General features: G+C 40.9%; 1 pseudogene; it reads left to right on the top strand.

The window, feature by feature from the left end:
- Nucleotides 1–2,364: 2,364 nt before the first annotated feature.
- LOC145469284 (E3 ubiquitin-protein ligase TRIM56-like) lies at nt 2,365–3,624 on the top strand (annotated as a pseudogene).
- Nucleotides 3,625–12,376: the final 8,752 nt, after the last annotated feature.

The raw sequence follows: 12,376 nt of genomic DNA on the forward strand, positions 1-12,376 counted from the left end.
CTGCAGTGCTACAGTTAAACCCCACTTTACAAATGACCGCTTAATACGGACACCTTGAGCCTTATGGAAATTGATTTTAGTTCCCAGCTCCAACATTTTCTGTTAGCTTGACCAGCTTAAGACAGACACCTGGATTATAGCAACACTTAGTGTGCTTCTGACGGTGTTTGAGAAAACGGGGTTCGACTGTATCTGTAGGTTAAAATATATGTTTTTAAACTTTGTATTTTTAGCTTTAGTTTATTGGAACTTTAAAGTTAACTGCTTTAATGATGAAAGGTTTTGTAGAAAGAGCTGTTTGCAGTGATTAAGAGCAGTAAATAGCTTGATATGAAATAATTGTAAAATCGTCATTTTCTTTGATAATGTAAATAAACAAAGTGTGAGTTCAAGAAAGTTGCTCTTTGCTTTGAGTTTACTTTTTAGTTTCTTATGTGAAAAAAGAAATTGCTAGAGATCGTAAAGAGAGGTTCATAAATTCTCCAGTACAATGGGCCGAATAAGCTTGTTTAATAAGGTTTTATCGTATTTAACTCTGTTCTTTTGTGACTACGTTATAAATTGAAAAAACTTGAGTTTGTTTTGGAGCCATGAAAACGAAATACATGATAAGTTACGTGGTTATTTGATACATGATTAAGTTTCAGCTTCCTGTTAACACGAGCCCAGGTCGAACCATATCTTTATCTCTTTGTTGCGTTCAGATACAGAAGATACACTTGAAAGCGGTTACGTTAACTTTTCCCTCCCTACAGAGCTCTTGCACACTACTCTTAGCTAGCGGGTCGGCTAGGCGACTAAGCGAGCACTATTTTCATATTCTGCAGGGTTTCTTTTTTCCTGGTAGCGCTAAATTCATACGTATAGAACTGAGCTCACAAAAGTGGCAATAGGTTAGATAAACAAGCGCCGTTTTTAAAGCGTTTTATGTTTCTTTCTCTGTAGCTGGGTATTGTGCTTCGCCAAGTTTTCTTTTTGGAAGCAATGCTACAATACAATATTGTGCCGGAATACAACGTCCGTAGATACTTTTTAGATAAAAGTTAGTTAACAGTTTTTAATATTCCATTGTATTAATTTTATTCATTAGAGTTTTTATTTTTTATTTTTTATTTTTTTTTTTGCTATTTCATTGTATTATTTTTATTTAGATTGTTTTATTTTTCACTTTTTTTTTTATATTCCATTGTATTATTTTTATTTAGATTTTTACAGTTGGTGTGATATCTCACGGTTTTTACCGACTTACTTAACTAAGTATAGATGTAGATGTAACATGCGTTCTCCAGCTTTCGGCTTGTCTGTTCTCTCTTCAGTGTTTCGATCAGAATGTACACAGTTAAACTTTGCCCTTGTTTTCCCGCCGAAGAATAGAATCGCTTGAACAGTGACGTACGACATTTTACTGTTGTAGTGCCTCTCGCCACACAGGAGTGTACCATCATGTTAGAAGAACCTAATAAAAGGTTAAGAGGGAAGTAATCTGTGTTGGAGTAGCATCCAATCCGAGGGGAGCCACAATGCTCTTGGCTGTTTTATACCACGCAAGCCAGGATAATTTCCAGCAGTGTTGGTCAGTTTGGCTAAAGTGTGAGCAGTGAGGTCAGCTGTTACAAATCACAGCAGCTCTTAGTTCAAACTTGCCAGTGATTTTCACCGTCTAAAGAAAAAGATCCATATCAAATTTCTCCTTACTTAGTCACAATATTTTTGTAAATAATTTTGAGAGAATTTGGGTTTTAGTCAAACGTTTTCAACTATGATGGTTGCGTCTTGCATTTTCATAACGTGTCTTCTTACATTTGTCATAAGATGGTAAGGAGAAATGAGGCTTTCATCACAGGAGCAGGTGAAAGAGAAAGATTTTAGAGGATGGATAAGATGCCATTGCCATATGAAAATTACAGTCCACCACGTTGCTCGCAGATAATCGCGAGTCTTCGCGAGTCCGTAGAGATTGTAAGTTCAGACCATTGCTTGGAGTTTTGCCTGACCAACGCACCCCAACAAAATGAGCTGTCCATCTTTTGCGCGAGAACAAAGCAAATGAAGTCAACTCAGACAGAAAGGAATCGAAATACAGACTCCAAAACAGTAATGTTTTAGTGACATCTGATCAACGAGCCCTAATGGTCACATTAAGAATCAGTATCCAAAACAAAATGACAAAGGCTCTTAAAGCAACGTTCAATGATTGGTTTCAACAAGGGAAAAGATTAGCATAATTCGGTTTCAAGAAAGGAAACGATTAGCATAATAAACAGCCACGATTCAGAGAAGAGTGAAAAGAAAGTCACAAGACTTCATTGTTTCGAGTTGAGTTCCGTCGAAACCTTGCTTTACTCGCTTGTTTCTGAACACGACATGGATATCAAAACGTTGCTCCATAATCTCCGCGAAGAAGTGTCTTGCTCGGTGTGTTCCGACATATTTACCGATCCAAAACATCTGCCATGCTTACACAGTTTCTGTCTGCACTGCTTGAAACAATGGCCTAGGACGAGCCATGGCTGCGACACCATCAGATGCCCAAATTGTCAAGCCGTTAGCAGAGTACCTGAAAGTGGCGATCTGAAAGATCTTCCAACCAGTTTTTATCTCAATGGCTTGATTGATGTGTGGCAATAAGAGAGTGCAGAAGTAGTCAAGTAAGATGTGGGAACTGCGAGAAGAAAAGCTCTGAGACTTCTTATTGTTTCCAGTGTTGCATATTTCACTGTCAAGAGCGCGTCACTGCACACAACATCATGCGAAGCAATAAAGATCACCGTGTTCTGGCGCTGAAAGACTTTCAAGAGAAGGACTATGAGGATCTGCTCAAGCGACCTGTGTTCTGTACAAAGCAACGGCACGAGAAAGAAGAGTTAAAGTACTTTTGTAAGAACTGTGAAGCGGCCGTTTGCCAATCTTGTGTTTTGATGGATCATCCTGGTCATTCTTTGGAGCCATAGAAGACGAAGCTGAAAGACAAAAGATTGAAATGAAATCAATGATTGAAACACAGAAGCGTAATTTACAAGCAAAGCTGACTGCTGTTAGTAAACTTGATGAAGACTACGCGAAGATCATACAACGAGGCGAAGAGGTGAAGAGAGACGTTCAGAGGACTGTTGACAATTTAATTGCTAATATTGAAGCGAAGAAGCAAACTATTTTTGCAGCGGTGGAAGACCAAAAAGAGAAATCACTCGAAAGTCTAACAACGCAAAAGACTGAGATCGAGCATCAAATAGAGATGATCAAATCATCGTTGGATAAAGCTGATAAAGTTTTGACTCGAAGTGCAAACGCTGAAGTCGTTCAAGTGAAAAAGTCATTACAAACAATCTTGGAGGGAGTTGATCAAACTACTAAGCCAAGTGAACGTGACCTGAAAGATCTTCCCGCGTTGGTTTTCGTGCCAAATCAAAAGATGTTGAAAACTGTCAACACCGAAGAAATCGGAACACTGAAAATACTGCAGCAAACTGAAGCTAGTCAATCTGTCGCTGAGGGCAAAGGACTCCAAGAAGGAACTGTTGGAGTTGAAGCACAGTTTGTTCTGGCCACAAGAAACGTAGAGGGAGAGCAGTGTTACAATAAACATGACCGTGTATCGGCAGAGATCAGGGATGAACAAGAACGAGAATGCGCGACGGAAGTGCGAATAAATGACAATAACGATGGAAGCTACAAAATCTGCTATTCACCGAAAGATCAAGGCAAATACAAAGTGACAGTAAAGGTAAACGGCAAACAGGTTTTTAATAGTCCTTTTTCTATTGATGTGAAATTATTTCAGGCCAGACCTGTTTTTTCTTTTGGAAAACAAGGTTCCTCTGTTGGAATGTTTAACCATCCCAGGGGGGTGGCAGTGAATGCCAGGGACGAGATAGTTTTAACTGATTGCTGGAACCACAGAGTTCAAATCTTCACGAGTGATGGAAAGTACTTAAGATCTTTTGGTCGGGAAGGTAACAAAGCGGGCGAATTTAAGTATCCAACTGGAATAACTTGTCATACAAACAGAAATATTTTCGTAGCAGACAACATGTACAATAACTATAGGATCAAGATTTTCAGTGGGGAGGGTGAGTACGTGGGTATGTTTGGTATGGAAGGAAGCCTTGACAATCAGCTCTCTAATTTTTCTGGTTTATCTGTAGACAGTGATGGTAATATCATTGTTGCTGATGCAGGAAACAAATTGATTAAGATCTTTTCTCCTGATGGCAAGTTTTTAATGAAGATGGGTGGGCAGGGTTCTTTTATTTATCCTATCCACTGTGTTCAGTGTGACAGATATCTCATAGTGTCAGACTGTTTTGAACACTGTCTGAAAGTTTGCGACAGGAATGGAAACTTTCAGTACAAGTTTGGAAAGTAGGGTGGGGGAACGGGGAGTTTTTTTTTATCCCCATTGCTTGTCAGTGAGCAAGTGAGGACATCTGATGGTCTGTGATTCAGGTAATAATAGAACACAATTGTTTGAACTTAATGGAAAGTTTGTTGGCAAGTTTGGAACAAAGGGCTGTAATTCAGGAGAATTCAATTATCCACGGTCTGTAGCAAATCTCAGTAATGGCCGAATTGTTCTTTGTGACGAGTATAACCATCGCATCCAAATATTGGAGTGAACATTGTCATTTACAAACAAAACGAAAACCGGTAATTATCGAGTTATTTTTCAGGGATTCAAAATCCATTTTAGTTTTCAGTTAGTTTAATTTGTGGAATTCTTTTCTGTGGTAAAACGTTAGAGATGCAGTATTCACGTAATTGCTGGTGGTTTGGTTCTGTATCGGTTGAACTGTTCAATAATTGTTCTGGGAGTAGGGCGGACGGGTGGGTGGGTGGGTGACAAAAACAAATTTGTGTCTCTGGCATGTGGATGGGATAAATAGCCACATCTCTTGAGTTGTATTGTATGAATTATTTTGAAGGAAAAAAAAACATTTGTTTGTTTGCTGCACCAGTGGTTATATTGATTAATAGAGCGGTGACTAGCAATACTAAATAAGAAAGTAATAAAACCACTTAATGGATTAATTGCTGAAATAAGAACCTCAACTATAGAAGAAAAGGCTGTTTAGAGGATTTACGTTTTCTTAATTTAGAGAAGAAACGTATTGTTTCTAAAATGATTACTATACTCTTTGACATTTCATTATCTTTATGATGTTTTCATAGCAAGTTTGTTTTAGGGATTAGCAGGTTATTGACAGTCAGTTATGTACTGGAAAATATGTAGTACAATGAACATTGCTTCAATGAACTTACTTGACCAGCTTAAGATTATATCAACACTGGTGTCTGAGAAAACGGGGTTCGACTGTATCTGTAGGTTAATATATATGTTTTTAAAGTTTGTATTTCAAGCTTTATTTTATTGGACCTTTAAAGTTAGCTACTTTAATGATGAAACGTTTTGTAGAAAGAGCTGTTAGCAATGATGACTAGTAGTGAATAGCTTTTGATATGAAATAATTGTAAAATCTTCATTTACTTTGATAATGCAAATAAACAAAGTGTGAGTTAAGCAAAGTTGCTTTTTTCTTTGAGTTTACTTTTGAGTTTCTTACGTGAAAAAAAAAAAAGAAAAAATGTTAGAGATCGAAAAGAGAGGTTCATAAATTCAGAATAAAAAGGTTGAGATTATTATTTGCCCAGTACGGGCCGAATAAGCTTGCTTAATAAGGTTTTATCCGTTTCCAAGTCTGTTCTTTTGTGACTTGGCGTTATAAATCGAACAAAGCCGTGTCTTGAAAGTTCCAATTTAAATTTGTGACAGTTTATCCTATTTTTAAGTTGCGTGATTCAGGGAATCTAGGAATAGAAATCGGAAGCACGAGCCTGACAGTCTCAATTATTGCAGTTGATGATTACCAGTTAATTAGTACCAGATGGTAAACGTGTTTCATCTTATCAACAAAACAAGCTTGCGAGTCAGGTAATATTCCGTCATCAATCAAACTGTTTTCTTTTTTAGGGGGGGGGGAGGGGGGTCAAAGGCTGGTAAAAGGTCCCGGTGAGAGCTACTGTTGCCACTAGGTAGCTCTTGTAAGTGCCGAGAAATGCCTACCGTCTCAAAAAGGCTCTGCCAGCAAGTCATATGTCACACCTCCACGTTTGGTGACCCTGGTAATACGATGTAGCTGAGTGACAATGGCGAAAGGCGAGCTTCCAGCGCCTTTAAATATCTGGTACCCGTGGCTAGGGGAAGGACACCCCGACAGAAAATCCCTGGTCCTCCAGGTTGGGGGTTGGGCATGGGGCCAATCAACCCATCCCGTAAAAGCAAGGTGATTACGGAAACCGGAAATTGATGTCAAGGCCACTCTTTTGAGTGTACCGATAACCACCAAGGAGCGAGATCAGCGGCCTGCTATCTTACGGGAGACGACTCCGTCATCCTGATGGACAGCAGTATGAGGAATGCAGGTGAAAGCCGAAAGGAAACTTGCATGCGGATAAGGGCGTTGACTCACCCTAAGAAGACAATGAGAGTGGGATGTTGGAACGTGCGTACCATGTACAGCACCGGAAAGACTGCTCAGGTTTGTAGAGAGATGGCAAAGTACAAGGTGGAGATCCTAGGGATCAGCGAGTGTCGATGGACAGGGTCTGGGCAGGTTAGGACACAAAGAGGAGTGAATATAATATTCGCTGCAGAAACGATAACCAACACCAAAGCGGTGTGGCCATTATGATGAGCAAGGAGGCATCTAGGGCTCTGGAGAGCTGGAACCCTGTGAGCGACAGAATAATAACAGCTAGGTTCAAATCCAAGCACATAAAAACAACCATTATTCAAGTCTATGCACCGACCAATGACGCTGACACCAATGAAAAAGACGGGTTCTATGAACTACTGCAACAGGTGTATGACAGGACACCTCGACATGACATCATAATAACTATGGGCGACTGGAATGCAAAGTTAGGGCACCAAATGGAGGGCGAAAACGGAGTGGTTGGTAAGCATTGTTTAGGAAGCGACAGATCTGATAATGGTGAAAGGTTCATAGAGTTCTGTGCGGCCAACAACATGGCCATCATAACGACCATGTTCCCCCACAAAGACATCCATAAGTACACCTGGACCTCTCCAGATGGAAGAACAAGGAATCAAATCGACCACATAGCTGGTAATGGAATATTTAAGAGATCGGTACAGGACGCCAGGGCTTTCAGGGGAGCCGACGTTGGAAGTGATTACAACCTGGTTGTTGGAAATATTCGATTGAAGCTAAGTGGGGTGGTTAGAAAGCAAGGCGAAACGACTGCACGGAAATATGAGCTGAGCAAGCTAAAGGTGCCTGAGATTAAACAAAGATTTGTCTTAGAGCTTAAGACCAGATTTAGCTGCTTGACAGAAACTGAGTCTGATGAAACAGGAAATGATGACACCCAGAATGCCGAAAGCGTCGAGGAGAAATGGTCGAACATCAAGAAGGCCTACTGCGAAACGGCAAAGTCAGTTCTTGGTCATAGACAAAGGAAGAGCAAGACTTCCATAAGTACAACAAGTTGGAGAAAAATTGACGAAAGAAGGAAATTGAAGAAGAAGATGGAAGAGACAAGATCAGAAAGGATAAGAGAAAGAAGGAGAATAGAATAGGCAGCAAAACGGAATAGATGTCAGCGACGAATGTATCACCCGACAGGAAATAAAGCAGGCTCTGAAGAACATGAAGAATGGCAAAGCAGCTGGAATGGATTCAATCACAACAGAGCTACTGAAGGCTGACATAGAGGCAACTGCGTGCCTGCTAGAAGACCTATTTCGCACGGTGTGGGAGACAGAGGAAATCCCGGAGGACTGGAATTGTGGTCTGATCGTTAAGCTTCCCAAGAAGGGGAACCTTACTGACTGTGGCAACTGGCGTGGAATAACGTTGTTATCAGTACCAGCGAAAGTTATGGGAAGAGTAATTATTACTAGACTGCATGATGCAGTGGATGGGATGCTAAGGGAAGAACAGGCAGGTTTCAGAACTGGGCGAAGCACGACTGAGCACATCTTTGTGCTGCGAAATGTCATCGAACAATCGCTGGAATGGAATGCAAGTCTGTATACTTGTTTTGTAGATTACGAGAAAGCATTTGATAGTGTCCACCGTAAAACACTGTGGAGGATAATGCAGTCTTATGGAATACCATCAAAATTCATAAGAATTGTCAAATTGTTTTACAGTAACACCAAGTGTGCAGCGATCGATGGAGCAGGCAAATCGGATTGGTTTACCGTGAAATCAGGAGTGAAACAAGGTTGTGTAATGTCAGGGTTTCTCTTCCTGCTGATAATAGATTGGATTATGTGTAGGACTACAGAGCAAGGTAATACAGGGATTCGATGGAAGATGATGAGACAGCTTGAAGACCTAGACTATGCCGATGACATTGCGCTCATTTCCAGCACATGGACGCAAGCACAAACGAAGTTAGAAAGACTGGGGAGCAACAGTGAAGGTACGGGTTTGAAGATAAACGTCAACAAAACGAAGATGCTCAGACTCAATGCTAGGAGACAAGATCCTATAAAGATAAACGGCACTGATGTAGAGGATACAGACAGCTTTGTCTATCTAGGGCCACTGTTAACAACTTGGGTGGTGCCGAACAGGACATTCGGAGTAGGTTATTTAAAGCTAGGAGTGTTTTTCATCGACTTTCAAAGGTGTGGAGAAAAGGTGAATTCCGCCGAGAAACTAAGATGAGGATCTTCAAGTCAAACATCATTGCTGTCCTGTTGTATGGATGCGAGACTTGGAGAATGACAAAAGCGGATGAAAAAAGGCTTGACACCTTTCTTCACAAATGCCTAAGGAGAATCTTGAAAGTCCATTGGCCCATGCGTGTGCCCTATGATGAAATTCGGAGAAGAGCGGGAATCGAAAAGATCAGTACACAAGTGCGACGCAGGCGATTTAAGTGGATAGGTCATGTTCTGCGTATGGCACCAAACCGAAACCCACACGTGGCATTATCCTGGGCACCAAGTGGAAAAAGTAGTAGAGGACGGCCAAGGGAAACATGGCGGAGAACTGTGGAGAAGGAACGCGCTGAGCTGGGACTTACATCGTGGGCCGCAGCAGCAGCTGTGGCCAAGAATAGGGACAGATGGCGAGAATTGATCTCCGGCCCTATCCCCCACTCGGGGGCAAGGAACTAAGCAATCAAACTGTTTAGAAGAGGTTGTAAGCCAATCAAATTAGGTTTCGCTAAGCTTTAAGGACCGCCGTGCGATGATGCATTTTTAGTATAAGTACACAGTCAAAGCGAGAGAGAAAAACAAACCTTGTGATCTTAAATGAACTTGTGAAGTTTGCGAAAAACGGCCTGTTGAGTCTTGGCATTCCCAACACTTGAGTTTGAAAAACGGAATACAGTCGAACCACTTGTAACCGACCGCCTAAAATGTCAAGCCCAGGTGGTCGCTTACGCGGAGAGCTTAGACCATACTTGGTCAAAAGTTTGCCTTAGTAGCATATTTGGTAACTGTTTAGACCCCATGTTTTAAATGTTTTATTCAGGTGAAAAGTCAATATCGAGAACAAATCCTGTACTTCCCATCGAGAAAATTCCGTGTCATGTGCTACCCAGGAATGCATGCGATGATGTTACAACACCTTGTTATCAAATCTCCACTCTATTATCTGTCCAGTGGTCGCTTACGGGAGGTTAAAGAGAAAAGAAAATTTCAAACTTTTCGTTCCAGAAGTTTTCGCGGTCGCTTACGAGAGGTGGTCGTTTACAAGAGGTCCTAAATATAATGAGTTGACTTGAAAACTTTTAGTATTTTAGAAAACTGGTCGCTTACGAGAGATGGTCGCAACCGGAGGTTCGAGTTTATCTGATAAGTCACTTGATCATTTGATTCATGATTACTTTTCAGCTTCCTGTTAACTACACAAGACACACTTCAAAGCAGTTACGTTTCCATCCAAATAAGATTTCTACAGATCTCTTGAACGCTACTCTTAGCTGGGTCTTCCAGGCGAGCGCGCCAAATTTTCATATTCTGCAGGGTTTCTGTTTTTCAGGTTGCGTTAAATTTATCTGTGGAGAACTAGACTCGCAAATGGGTCAAATGGAAATTACCAATTGGTCAGATGAACTGGCGTAGTTCTTGAAGCGTTTTATGTTCCTCTCTTTGTGGCTGGGTGAGGTGCTCTGCTAGCTTTTCTTTTAGCTGGTAATGTCATTGGTCGAGGACCATAGATGATGAGGGTCCGTGAGAGTATGAGGCCCTTTAAAATAACGTAACTCCCAACCCATGCTAAGGTAATAGGTCACTTTCGATATATTAAATTTCAGTTTGATAGTGAGGCCTAGAAAACACAAACAAAAGAAATGAATAAACATTGTCATTCAATTTCCTTTTTTGTGTCCTTTAAGCCTCACTGCCAAGCTGAATTTTAATCTAAGAAGTAGTTCCTCTCGAACTCATCAACTCAAATAGGGATGATGCTATTCGCATGGCAAGAGAAGCATTTCTGATCTTCAAGGGCAAAACCCCTGAACCTTCTGGATTAAACAGGCGTGACGAAATTTAATGTATTTATTTTTTTATGTATTCGCTTTAGTGCACGTTTCATTTTCCCCCATTTTTGTCAACCTATCATGTCACATATTTCCTTGAGGCGGGGGTAAACGTGAAAATAGACACTTTTTTTCAAACACTGAAGTGTTACTTCATAACCATGGTTCAGAACCATATGAACCTATATATCCGAAGAAAGCGTAGGAACTAAACTAATTTTTAATTACATGGAATCAAGTGATTTTAACGTCAAAACAAAGTACTAAGTTCACTCTGTTGGAGGAGCAAAGGAAATTTGGGAACCACTAAAATTATGGACACAGTGCTGGTTCAAACTTCAACAAGATTTTATATGGGAGATACTGTATTTGTTAATAACTTGGCTAAAATTCAACTTATGGAGAAACTGTCAGCTCATTCTACTCAATTCAATGAGAGGAAACAGCCCTGAAAATTTCAGATTAATTGAACTTATACATCCTGATATCTCCTTTCTCAAAGGTATAAAATGTGTGTTTTCGGAAATTCACACATAAATTTCCAAGAGAGTTTCTTAACTCAGTCACACAGAAACAAGAGGATAATAGTCCATCATTTGACCAAATGCAACATTAAAATTTTGTAACCGTGTTATTTATATCTACTTAGCTTCAGTGTAGCCCCTGAAGAAGGTTAGTCTTGCCTAACCGAAGTATTGGGCATTAAATTTACCCTTCTCAGCCGTCCGGTCAGACTTTCAATTAGCTTTATGCTATATTTTAAGGAATCCTGACAAATTGTCTCGAACTTTCAATAAAACAGAAATCTAAGAGTTCTGAAATGTTAATCAGAAAAACTGAAGCAAAATTCCCGACTAACTCATCGTCTTTAACAACTGATCTCAAGAGCTGTCACCCGTCAGAGTAAAAAAAAAACAAAAAAAAAAAAACAAATCGACCACAGCTTTCCATGATCTAAACTGTTATATCTAAGCTTTCTCCAGGTTATACCTTCTGGGTCTTGCTCACTTGAGCAGAAAGCCCGTGAAAAGTGCAAAGATACACGACGAAAATTACGGTGGGACAAACTGTAAGCCAAAAGAGAGGGGATGAGGCTATCAGGGGAAGGAGTGGCTGAGGGAATGGGGGCGAGACAGTAAAAAAGCCAAGAGAATGGGACGAGACTATAAGGAGGAAGAGAGGGCGAGGGAATTGAGGCGACACAGAAAGGAAGCCAGGAGAATGGGGCGAGACTATAATCTGACGAGAGGGCGAGGGAATTGGGGCGAGACAAAAAGGAAGCAAAAAGTATGATGCGAGACTACAATGGGACGAAAGGGCGAGAGAATTGGGACGAGGAAAAAAGGAAGCCAATAGAATTAAGTAACAAAAGAAGGGGGAGCAGAAGGTGGGAAGGGAAGTGGGACGAGACAAACAGTAAGCTAAGAGAATGGGACGAGACTACACCGGAGGAAGGGCGAGCGAACCTAGGGCGAGACAATTCGACTTGGCGAAGAGCTGGGGTGAGACAAGAAGAAACCCAGGGGAATTGGGTAGGTGCTGTTAAGAGAGGAGGGGGTGAGGGCAATACTGTACCAGTGAGACAAAAAAGAAACCAAGGGAGTAGGAGTTAAGCTAACAGAGGGAGGGGAAGGTGAGGGCTGTAAGAGTGAGACATTAAGAAAGCGGTGGGACTGGAAATGAAGCTAACTGAGAGAGAGGAACAGAGTAAATCGCGTATTAATCGCCTGAAAATAGACTTTTGCAAAGTCCTTTCTATATTAGTGTTTCTAGGGTTCTTTTCGTTGCCCACCGTCGCTGAAGTAGCTCGACTTTACAACTTCTTCCCTTAGTAGCAAGTCTCGTGACTCAG

Source organism: Orbicella franksi, chromosome 15 (genome assembly GCF_964199315.1).
Source record: "Orbicella franksi chromosome 15, jaOrbFran1.1, whole genome shotgun sequence".
Lineage (NCBI taxonomy): Eukaryota > Metazoa > Cnidaria > Anthozoa > Scleractinia > Merulinidae > Orbicella > Orbicella franksi.